General features: G+C 35.8%; 1 pseudogene; it reads left to right on the top strand.

Annotated features, from left to right (window-relative positions):
• The first annotated feature begins 9,863 nt into the window (after nucleotides 1–9,863).
• LOC113319595 lies at nucleotides 9,864–11,044 on the top strand (annotated as a pseudogene).
• Nucleotides 11,045–11,500: the final 456 nt, after the last annotated feature.

The raw sequence follows: 11,500 nt of genomic DNA, 5'->3' as shown, positions 1-11,500 counted from the left end.
TTTATCTCGCCTATCTATTTCTCTAAATATGTGTTGGTAAGCTTCGCTTTAGACAAGTTCATCTTTACCTAGTGAGGAAAGTCATGTTATGTTTCAATCACTTTGAAAATTGCTCTGACAAAAAATGGTCTGTGAATAACAATTATATAACGTCCTCTGAGAATGTTTCAATGATTGAAATGAGAGTTTAGGTTATATAACCATTGGAGGATATAAGCATTATTGTGGAAACACATATATGTATAAGTCCTTATTCCTTGAACCTAAGTTTGCGAACTTTGTTGATCAAGTGAACCGGAGTAGTGCGTGAGCTAAGTCCGCAAACCCAGTCCGCAAACCCAGTCCGCGAACTGGCGAAGTTCTCAAACCCGAGAATTTCAGCTGGAGTTTGTGAACTCCATCCGGGAACTTAAGTCCGCGAACCCAGTCCGCGAACTTGAGTAGGTTGTATCTAAAAACGATGTTTGTGAACTTATTCATATTAACTAAGGAATGAAATTGCAAAGCGTGGCTATATAGTTCATGAACCGATTCAAGTGAATCAAATCGTTTTTGCTTCAATTGTGTCTTGTGTAGTACATGAGATTTCCTTGCAATTGAACAACTCTTTAACTAGTTCATTTGAGTCATTTTAACTAGTTATGGTGAAGAAGAATATGGTTGATATGAAAGTGATCATATGGATAACCATTTGGTTAACTATTGTTGAACCAACTAATGTACAAGTTTGGGTATGGTTACACAAGCTAGAAACGTGCATTTCATGTGTGTATAACAAGCTATGTTTTCGATCTAACGGTTGATAAATATTAGCTTGAAGCTAATCAGGTTTTCATCTAAAGGTGAATATTGAATGCTTTGTTATCAAGCTAACATTGATTGCAAACCTGATTTGAAAGACTATATAAGGGAGAACTCTAGCAACTGGGAAACCTAATCCCCACAAATTCTGTATGATACTAGTTGTGCTAAGATAGAGTCGATTCTCCTTTAACCTTTGGTTTCTTCTTCTAAACCAGGTTAACCATTTAAATACTTCATTGGGATTGTGAAGCCAAACCAATACTAATTTATCGTAGTTGTGTGATATGATCTTGTTGTTTCTATTGTACGAGTACAATTGTAATAATTGTCTTGAGATTTCTATCTCCGATAGGCAAGATAAAAAGTAATCACAAACATCTTCGTCTCATCGTTTGTGATTCCGCAATATCTTTTTTCGCTGCGTCGATTAAGACTATTGTGAGGTGATTGATAATACTAGGCTGTTCTTCGGGAAAATAAGTCCGATTATCAATTGGTTCATGTTCACTTTGATTTATCAAAAGACAGAACAAAACTCGTAGGTATATTCATGAGAGACGGATTTATCTATTACCATACACTTTTCTGTGTGATACATATTTTTTTATTAAAGTCTTCGACTTCGGGTCGTAGCAACTCTTAGTTGTGGGTGAGATCAGCTAAGGGAATCAAGTACGTAGTATGCTGCTGGGATCAGAGACGTAGGAGCATAACTGTACCTTGGATCAGTGTTATATTGGTTGGGGTTCAACTACAGTCCATACCGAAGTTAGTTTGGAGTGGGCTAGTGTCTGTAGCGGCTTAATACAGTGTGTGTGTTCAATCTGGACTAGGTCCAGGGGTTTTTCTGCATTTGCGGTTATTTCTTTTCCGCATTATATTTTGTTATATAATTGAAATATCACAGGTTGTGCGTTGTTCAATCAGTTAGAATATCCGACCTTTTGGTTGTTGATTTAAATTGATTGACACTTGGATATTGGTCTTTGGTACCATCCAAGTTATCTCTCTAGTATTTGATAAAGACTCGCATATTTCTATTTGCTTGAGTATATATCAAATCGAGAGATTGAGATATAAACTCTTTGATATACTTTTCATCTAGATTGAGTCTGATTGTCTAGTTGATTCTCTAGAAAGTATATTGGAGTTTGTCCATACAGATTGATAAGCGAAATATTGGGTGTGGTTGTTAGACCCCCGCTTTTTCAGTAAGATGTGGTACCAAGATCAGAATTGGCTTGATAAATGGGTTATTAGGATTGATCACCCTCCTGATCCAGCTGCTAATGTTGTTATTCCCTCTTCTCTGGTTTTTGTGTTTGACTTATTTTTACCAGGTACTAGGATATGGAATGCTCAGATGGTAAGAGATATTTTTGATACTAATACCACTGAAAAGATTTTATCTATAATAATTCCTAGACATGGCACTGATACACTCAACTGGACCTCTGAGAGAAAAGGTATGTTCACTGTAAAGAGTGCCTATAAATTTCTTAGCAGAAACACTAGTGAACTTGTTGGTAACTTTCAGATTGGAACTGAGATTTGGAAATCTCTGTGGAAATGTAAGATTCCACTCAAAGTTAAACTTTTTGCTTGGAAGTGTCTTAAAAACATTGTCCCAAATAGGGACAAACTAACTAGATACAAAAATGGAATTGATATTTATTGCAGTGTTTGTAATTCACCTTTGGAAACCATTGGTCATCTTATGTTGGATTTCCCCTATGCTAGATCCATATGGCTCAGTGTTAGTGTGGATGTTAATAACATTATGAATTTACATGGTAGTTTTTTCAATTGGATTATCAGTTGGTTCTCTTCAGGTACTACTAATTCTCATCCTCATGATAATGATCATCTTTTAGCTCTGCAAATGATCACTATATGGTCTATCTGAAAAGACAGGTGCACTGTTGTTTTCCAGAACATAAGACCAAATAGATTGTCTATTTTTCATAACATTCTTTATTTGCTTGATGGTTGTAAACAGGTTGTTACTAATCCCACTGCTAATAACCTCATAATGAAGAATCAGGCTCAAATCTGGGGACCTCCAAATATAAACTGTATTAAAATAAATTTAGATGATTCTTTTTTGAAAGATAATCTTACATGAGGGATTGGATTAATTGCTAGAGATTATGCAGGTAAATGCTATCGAGCCAAAGGAAGGTACATCCATGGAGGAATGATAAAGGATCATGAAGTGGAGCAATTGGAGTGTGAGCACTGCATGAAGCTGTGGAATGGGAAATCTCAAAAAAAATTGAGACAGTCATCTTTGAATCATATAACAAAGTTCTTATTAAGTCAATAAATGAGGATGTCTCTTATGTTCACCGGTTAAACCAGAACATCATCCTAGACATAAATTTTTTATTACAGAGCCATAGCTCTTTTTCTTGTAAGCCAGTTAATAGGCTTAGAAATAGTGTAGCAGATTTAATATCCAAAAAATCTAGAGTTTCTGCTACTAGTTTTGAACACTCTGATGCTATCCCACCTGACATTACTGAATGGGTGCAGGATGATATTCTATCCTGTAATTTATCCTCTTAATCAACAAATTCCTCTTGCATCAAAAAAAAAAATATATTGATGAATGAGATGAGACATGGAGTGTTAAAAATTTGATCTCATGATCCTTAAATGACGTCTAGCTCCGAAGTGCTTTTGCTTTTCAAGAAATAAAAGTCAATCTCATAAGTTAAACACTGCATAAAGAAAATTTGTTTCTTAAAGAGTCAACTTTATCATTTCTTGGTGTCAAACACCTCTCTAATCTTTGTCACAAAGAAATATAGTTTTAGATCCAAGCGGATGAAGCTAAAGTTTTAACTTTTAAGGCTAAGTAATTTCTAGTTTCAGATAGAAAATATTGTGTTTGCAGGCTGCAATTCAAGTTAAGTGTAGTTGACAGATTGAAAATAGTTGTCAGTAGCTAGTGTTCGCAGGATGCAATTCAAGTATTGTGTTTAGATAGATACGACTAGTTGTTTCTTCGCCAATAGATTATCTTGCGTATTTATATCTTTTATCTTTAGCTCTTATTTATTCTTTTATATTCTCTATGGGCTTTAGCTCTTATTTGTTCTTTTGTATTTGTGAAAACTACAGGGAGACCCATTCTCCCAGACTTTTCTACTATGAAACCCACGCTCAGAAAAACACAGGCGCGCACCCATTTTCTGGAAGAAAATTATTCTCAAACCCACAATTTCAAAAATTATGTTTTCGTCTGTTTTAATGGTCGAATTACACTTCTTCTTCAGTTATTTTTCCTGTTCCTCCAACTGTGAAGTACTCGTTAAAATCTCTAGTGCAGGTTCAGGATTTGTCTCGCAAGACCTTTATCTTCATGGGTTCTTTAGTGTTTCGATCAAATTACCAGCAGATTATACAGCCGGGGTTGTCGTTGCCTTTGATGAAGAAATCAAGTTAGAACTGGAAGATGGTGATGATGTTAATGTTTGTGATTAATCTCTTCTCTGTTGCTGCATCTAGGGTTTGAAATTGATGCTGCTACAGATCGAGAAAAAGAGAAGAGTTGCTCAGAAATTGAAGCTCGGATTCTGAATCTGCTTAGAGATTCAGATGGAAATGGTGGTGAATTTTAGTTCAAAGCGGCGATTTGAGAAACAGATGATTAATAGAAAAATGGTGGTTCAGATGAATTTCAAGGGTTAGAAGATAATCTGCTGCTGTTGTGAATTGGGGGTTTTAAGTGAAGAAATATGAAACTGGGTTTAGTATTTGAGCAGTTGAGGAAGAGAATAAACTGAGATGCTCATGTCACTGGATTCATCATTGTGTTGCTGCTGGTGATGACTTGTAACTGATAGTGCTGTCTCAATATCTCCAATAGTTGGACCTGAGTAGAAGCTGTGTACTGGTGGTTGTAGTTCAATTTGCAGGTCAATTTGGGTATCGAAATGGTGGCTGCTGTTTGGTGAAGATGTCAGTGGAATTGAGATTTGTTCATGAGAAAAAGCAATGTGTTTTTGAGAGCACTTCGATTGCAACAAGAAAAAGGAGATGTCCCTGTGCTTTGGTGGTTTTGCAGCCGAGTTTGGATCTGAACTGGGTTCGATTTGAGCTGATATTTCAACAGTAAAATGTTGTTTCTATACAACTGAATGATGAACTGTTTACAAGGATTCGAATTGGATTAGTGTTGACAGCGGTGTGGCTCAAGTTTGTAAGGGTTTGGTCAAGTTTTTCTCAGGCGAAGGAGCTGGTGTTGCTGCTACGTCGGAAGTAGAGCTGTTGAATAAAGGGCAGTTCAGGCAAGCAAGGAATGAGGCTGGAATGACCAATTCTGGGACTTATTTTGGTTGTATGTTGAGCTGAAGTTCAGTCTTAAGATATGTATTGTTGCTATGGTTCTTTGCAGTTGTTTTCCAGGGATGTTGATGAATATTTACAGAGAGTCAGTGAAGGAGATATAACAATAGGAGGCAGATATGATGGCATTCTAAGCCGTGTACGGCTGGGATGATTTGCGGTTTTGTTTGAGGACTCAGGGCGTGGTCTAGAAGCCTGAGATGAACAAGGATAAGGAGGTTTATGGCACAGATATCATGGGTTTGTATATGGCAGTAAAGCTCTCTTACTAACTCGGTATCATCTTCTGTTGACCCATCAAACCAATTAGTTGTTGCTCTTAGTAAATATTCCTCCATTACGATGATCTTCAACTTAACGTATACAATTCACAACATTACCAGAAGAAAAACAAGTATTGATGGTAGTATAAGTAAAGATGATGAAATAAAGGGATAGGTGTTGTTGGTTGGAAATCTACAGAAGTATTGGTGTTGTTGTTGTCCATAATGGTTGAATAATCTGTTATGCAACTCTAAAAACAGTTGCATAACCTGTTATGCATCTACAAAATTTGTTGCATAACGTGTTATGCAGTCCGAAAAATGATTGCATAACACGTTATACAACAACATTTTTGTTAGTATTGAAACCAACAAAAAATAAAGTTGCATAACTTGTCATGCACCTACAATAATATCTACATAACATGTTATACAGTCGTGAAAATGGATGCATAACCTGTTATGCATTCGAAAATATGATTGCATAATGCATTATGCATCGAGAAAATTTTCGCACAATCTTTTATGCATCGAGAAAATAGATGCATAACATGATATGCATCCGTAAATATGGATATATACGGCATTATGCATCAATTTTTTATACTCAAGAAGAGTGCGAAAACAATGGGTACATGACTTGTTATAGATGCATAACTTTGTTATGCAGATGCATAATTTGTTATGCAGTCGAGAAAATGGTTGCATAATTCGTTATGCGTCTGCATAATGCGTTATGCATCCTTTTTGGTGGCTGAATAATGGTTATGTATCAAGTTTTCGAAAATTTTGCCTAAAACGATGATCACCTCCGATTTTTTCATGAAAAACAAAAATTTGATATTGTTGTTTGTACTCGTTGCGTAGCTCTCTTTAAAAGATTTCCAACCATATAAAATTTGTAAATTTCTAAGGCGCGGATTTTTAGATATGTTATGTCCAAGTTGAGTTGCCAATTATACCCTGATGCATAACTCAGTCATGCAGATGCATAATCCGTCATGCAGAAGTTTTTAATAATTTCATATAATTATGGGTGTCACAGTACCCAAAATTAATTGTGGGCCTGAGAATGAGAATATTTTTTTTTGGGTCTCCCCCTAATTTCCCCTTTGTATTTTCTATGGGCTTCAGCTCTTATTCGTTCTTTTGCATTTTCTGTGGGCTTTAGCTCTTATTCGTTCTTTTGCATTTTCTATGAGCTTTAGCTCTTCTTTTGTTGTTTCCGCCTGCACACGACTTGTATGTCTCTAATATCTTTTCTATAGATCGATCAAAAAAATTTCTAGCTTCAACATGAATCAACTTTCATGTAGAAAACTTAAGAGAGGGTTTATAATGAATATGGGCGTGAAAATGCTTATAGTTTAGGGTTTTTATTTGATTTCAGGATCGTTAAGCGATTAAGGGTCGAAGGTCCATTTCAAGATCCTTTGAGTCATTTCCTGGCACCAGCAGGATTCACCAGTCGAGTTAAGGGTATACGGGCCTTGAAATGTCCCTAAAACTAAAAGTGATTGTTGCGTGTTGTGCATGCATTTTAGTACAGATATACGGTAACTTGTAACCAATAAAAATAAAATCAAGGGAAAATTATGGGGAAACCCAAAAAAAATATTATTCTCATTGTCAAGCCCACAATTAATTTTGGGTACCGTGACACTCATAATTATTTCCGTGACACCCATAATTATATGAAATTCTTAAAAATGTATGCATGAAGGATTATGCATCCGCATGACAAGTTATGCATCAGGGGTATAATTGGCAACGAAACTTGGATATAACATATCTAAAAATCCGCGCCTTGGAATTTTACAAATTTTATATCGTTGGAAATCTTTTTAAGAGAGCTACGCAACGAGTACAAACAAAAATATCAAATTTTTGTTTTTCACGAAAAAATCGGAGGTGATCATCATTTTAGGCAAAATTTTCGAAAACTTGATACATAACTATTATGCAGCAACCAAAAAAGATGCATAACACATTCTGCAAACGCATAAGGAATTATGCAACCATTTTCTCCACTGCATAACAAATTATGCATTTGGATAACAAAGTTATGCATCTATAACAAGTTATGTAACCATTGTTTTGGTTGATTTTAGTGCGTACATAAAAAAGATTGATGCATAATGCAGTATGCATCCATATTTACGGATGCATATCAGGTTATGCATCTATTTTCTCGATGCATAAAGATTGTGCAACAATTTTCTCGATGCATAATGCATTATGCAGTCATATTTTCGGATGCATAACATGTTATATAGATATTATTGAAGGTGCATGACAAGTTATGCAACCTTATTTTTTGTTGGTTTCAATACTAAGAAAAAATTAGCTGCATAACGTGTTATGCAACCGTTTTCTAGACTGCATAACAAGTTATGCAAAAAAAAGAAAGTTGCAGAACGTGTTATGCAACCAATTTCGAGAATGCATAACAAGTTATGCAACAAATTTTATAGAAGGATAATATGTTATGCATCATTAACCTACATCTGTCTCGAGTATCTTTACACACATATTTACCATCCAACATATTTTCCAAACTAAAAGAAACATAGTACCTAGCTGCAGGCTTCTCGATGATCAACACCATCATTTTCCTGTCAAGCACAGAAAAAAAAACCTTGCTCGTGTTAATTTTGGTGAGAGTTTTTTACATTCCCATCAGTTTGGTCTTCACAGTTGGCTTTATAAATCAATCAACAACAACATTGAGATAAAACCCATCACCACTGGCAGCTGGGGTGTTTAACAACACAAGATTCAAATGAAGCTTAATTTCTTATTTAATCTTTGTCTGCGATTGATCCATGCCATTAAAACTCCCTAACAGCTTCCATTTCGATCCACGAAAAACAAGTTCAGCCAACACAAGACATACCATCAATATCGAACACACCATTGAGGCACCAACTTCTCATTTTCTGACCCTTAAAACTTCTTCTTTTGGGCACTGTATCGACCAACTGAAGCTCAGTTTCTGTGCGTAAGGGGGTTGTATCCGTACTGCTTTCTGAGCTCCTTACAACGTTCTTCACCTGCCAACACGAGATTCATCAAGCCTCCAAACCTTCGACCTCCTCTCTTTTCCCATCCAACCAAAAATCAGAACTCTAGGCTTTTACATCTCGTCATCATTTCCGATTGTTTGCAAGACCAAACCAGCATCTCTCCTTGTTTATCTCAATCTATGCAGCTCAAGAACACCTCCAATTTATTCATACATTCTCGATTTGAACCTGCATTCTTTCCTTCCGCTGCAGAACATCGTCATCTTCTCTATCAACTGAATCCAAATCAACCCATTCTTAACCACATCTGTTGCCTTCTTCCAATCCTTCACAAACCCATAAATCACATAACCTGTGATCTTCTTTCTTCTCTCAATTTGACAGCAGCACAAAACCCATCTCAATTCTATTATTCGACAACGACTTATCGTCTCTTGCTTTAACAGGAGCAACCAAAACCCATTCTATCTCTGAAGTTCGAAATCCAACTGCTAGCCATCACAGATTCATCTCTTTTCCGTCAAAATATCTTCTTGAACCCTAAATCACCCAATATCAATTCTCTATTCCACATCCACTGTTGTTGTTTCTGTTGAATTTTGTGTGATATCTGGAACCGAAGTTCCCAGATCTAGAAAGATAAAAATGAAAAAAAAGCTCGTCAAATCACAAGAAAACTATGAGATATAAAAACCTTGAGATAATAAGTTCATGAAATCAAACCTTGAGAGATTCATCACAGACATCAACATCATCTTCTTCTTCTCCTGGAACTCAAACAAACACAACACCATCACCTTCGTCGCCAACTAATCAATTTAACAAGCTTCCTAAGAACAACTCACAAGATTTAACTCAATTCTATGAACTGAATTCGGCGGAGGAAGAACAGAAGAAGAAGAACGAAGAGAGAAGAAAGAAAAGAGAAAACAAAATTTTATAATTATGGGTTTGAGAATAATTTTTCCCCAATAAATGGGTGCGCGCCTTCAGTTTTCTATCCGTGAATTTCTCAGTAGAAAAATGTGTGAGAATGGGTCTCACTGTAGTTTTTACTAAAATCAACTCCAATTTATGGATTTGTGAATGTGCATGCATTTGAATTTATTAACGCGCCAAAATATATACCATCCAAATCTGTATGCTTGGTTTTACCCCTCATAAATAAAACCAACATGTAAATACAATAAATGAGCAGAGAAAATTTAACAAGAAGATCTTGTAAGATAGGAAAATTAATTGCAACCTGCCTAATAAGCATTATTTGTTTCAATTAGATGTTCTTAATGGATTTTAATCCACTGCCATGTTGTCTAATCTTATATAAACCCTTCTCGTATATCCATTTGCATCGCTTAATCGAAACAAATTAAGGAAAGAACAAAAACCAAATTTGTACAAGAATGGTTTACTTCCATGGTTTTTGCTACACAATAGCGGTTGCATCTTTGTTTTTCGCAGTTGGGAATGGTGATGGTGAATGGCAGGCAGCACATGCTACATTTTATGGTGATGCGCAGGGTGGTGGAACAATGGGTAAGTTTATTTCCATATATTTTTGTTTTGTTGATTTCATTACGTAATCGGTCCGCGAGTTATAACTCCAAAGGTGTCACTATCCATCCACAAAAAACCCGCCAAAACAAAAATAACACAAAAACCCCAAAAAACAAAATTTTGATGAAACCTCATAAAATTTGACGAAACCAATTTTTGGTTTCATCATTAAATTTGATGAGACCAATTTTGAAATTTGGGATTTTTGTATCAAGTTTTTAAAATTTGGGGTTTTTGTATCAATTTAGTTTAAGATGGAGTTTTAATGAATCCCGACATTTGAGTGGGTTTTTTGTACCACAAGTTTGTTCACCTTGAGTTTTTATGACTAGTTTTGTTACGTAATTGATTCCAAGGAGACCGTCGCTCCTTGCAGATTTTGCATGGCGGATGCATGTTTCCTAAACTAACAATTTTTTCTCCTTATTTTATGTCATTTCAGAGGGAGCTTGCGGTTATGGTGACCTAATGCAAGAAGGTTATGGCTTAGAAACAACAGTCCTCGGTACCGCTTTATTCAACGATGGCTTAACTTGCCGTGCATGTTACGAAATCAAGTGCGTCGATTCAAAATGGTGCCATCCTGATGTTTCAGTTCAAGTCACCGCAACAAACTTTTGCCCTCCTGGCGGTGAAGGATGGTGCAGCCCTCCTAATCAGCATTTTGATTTAAGCCAACCTATTTTTTAAAAAATTGCCGAATACCAATCTGGAATTGTTCCAGTTCAATATCGTCCTATAAGTTGCATCAAACAAGGTGGTATTAAGTTCGGATTAGAGGGTAATCCTTACTTTATTCTTGTGACAGTGTTTAATGTGGGTGGTGTTGGTGATGTTCATGGAATGTCAATTAAGGGGTCATATGGTGATTGGGTAGAAATGAGTAGAAACTGGGGCCAAAAATGGAAGACAGGGCAACAATTGGTAGGGCAAAGTCTGTCATTCCAAGTTACTACTAGTGATGGAAATACGGTCCAGTCAGATGATGTAGCTCCCTCAAATTGGGAATTTGTTAAAACTTACGAGGGTAAACAATTTTAAGTCTTGTTTGTCATTGTATTATATGTTTGGTTATAAGAAATAAAAAATAAAATAAACCTTTTTATTTGCAAAATGCTTTGTGATTGCTACATGCGGGTACCCGGAATTAGTAGGATAATACGGTTTTATATGAGATAGAAAAATGTTAAAACCGATCCTGACCGTTGAGTCATTCAAACAATTCCCCTGTTAATCATGGTACCCGCTTTTAGCGATCATGAATTATCTGGAGGGGGATTCTAGCACTCCAATCAAAAACAAAAAACAAAACTAGTAACAAAACCCCTAGGTGAACAAACTAGTGATAAGAAAAAACCGGTCATATTATTTTTAACAAATAAAAACCGTTTCAAATAAAACTGGGACAAAAACCCCAATTCAAATAAAAATTTTAAAATTCAATTTTTATTTGATTTCTAAATTCCAAAATTGACCTTCCGCATATAAAAACACTTT

The sequence above is a fragment of the Papaver somniferum genome, chromosome 10, assembly GCF_003573695.1.
Source record: "Papaver somniferum cultivar HN1 chromosome 10, ASM357369v1, whole genome shotgun sequence".
Classification (NCBI taxonomy): domain Eukaryota; kingdom Viridiplantae; phylum Streptophyta; class Magnoliopsida; order Ranunculales; family Papaveraceae; genus Papaver; species Papaver somniferum.
This window is presented reverse-complemented; position numbering and strand designations above follow the sequence as displayed.